Source organism: Pseudophryne corroboree, chromosome 4, assembly GCF_028390025.1.
Source record: "Pseudophryne corroboree isolate aPseCor3 chromosome 4, aPseCor3.hap2, whole genome shotgun sequence".
NCBI lineage: Eukaryota > Metazoa > Chordata > Amphibia > Anura > Myobatrachidae > Pseudophryne > Pseudophryne corroboree.
This window is the reverse complement of record NC_086447.1, coordinates 759,823,757-759,825,104: the sequence shown is the minus strand read 5'-3', so window position 1 is coordinate 759,825,104 and position 1,348 is coordinate 759,823,757. Positions and strand designations below refer to the sequence as shown.

Genomic DNA, 1,348 nt, shown 5'->3' with positions numbered 1-1,348 from the left:
ATGGTTATGTTCGTTCTTTGATCACATCCGATGATATCAAGGGTTGGCATCCATTTTCTTGGAGCATGCTGCTTGCAGACACTTATTGCATACAGTCCCAGCGGCCATCTTGGGTGGGATTTTTCTCAATGGGAAACACATACAAAAGAAAAAATGAAGATAGGAGTAGGGTCATACAGAGGTTTTAGATATAAAAAAAAAAATTGCCTTATATCATAATTTCATAGAGGATATTTTCTCAAAAAAGATGGTGTCTATTATTCAAATAGGCTTAGACTTATGTAAATAAGATGCACATTGAGACTGGATACGTATAAATGTACGGTGTAAAAACATAAGATATATATTAAAACCATTTTTTCACAATAATTTTTTGCAAGGACAAAAGAGAAGGCCGACATAAAATAGGAAAATATAAGGGGGGGGGGGGGGGGGGGCGCAGGAGGAGAATGGTGGCAATAAGATAGTACCGAGTTTTATAAAAAATGCCAGGAACTGAGTTTCCTTATGGTAGTACAAGAGACTGCATGTATTCAAAGCTCATTTGTATATCACCCAAGACACCAGAAACCCCTCTCGGGGAAGTCATAGTAACACTCTCACATCCCATATTCCAGCCTACAGCACCCGGTCTTCCATGGTGGTTCCCCATCTATGTACTGGCCGGGCCCAAACACTGCTTGGCTTCCAAGTTCGGGCGGAATTGGGCATTTCCAGTGTGGTATGGCTGTAATAGTGGTATAATATATGGGTCTGCAAGGTGCGACGGCGAGGCAGAATGAGGTAGGTCACCCTGGTGAGATGGTTAAAAAGTGCAATGTGCTTACGTCATAAAAACGGGGCTATTTTATAGCCCTCATTGAAGCCTTCAGGATGCAGAGTGTTCAATTAAAAAATCCAAAACATCTCCCTCTTGGATAGGAGATTGCCAAGGTCTCCTCCTCTCTCGCCCAATGAGACAAGTTCGATGCCTTTGAAGGTAATTTCCTCAGGGTCTGAATTATGGCACATGTGGAAATGTTTAGAGACCGCATGGGATAGTACCTTATTTTTGATATTCCTTACGTGCTCCTGAATCCGAATCTTCAGGGGTCTCTTGGTTTTTCCTATATACTTCATTCCACATGAGCATTCCAGCATGTAAATCACTGAGATCGTGTTGCAGTTAATGAACCCCTTGATCTTGTACTCACTGGACCCATCTGTATTCCTGAACGTCTTTCTGTTGGGGTGCAGATAACGACACATATTGCAGCGACCACACTTGTAGCACCCGACACACTTGGACATACCTGATTTGATTTCTTTCTTCCTCAGCATGCTTGGTGCCACCAAGTCTTTGAGATTC

At 42.4% G+C, this 1,348-nt stretch overlaps 1 pseudogene; it reads right to left on the bottom strand.

The window, feature by feature from the left end:
* Positions 1–615: 615 nt before the first annotated feature.
* Positions 616–735, bottom strand: LOC134912592 (5S ribosomal RNA; annotated as a pseudogene).
* Positions 736–1,348: the final 613 nt, after the last annotated feature.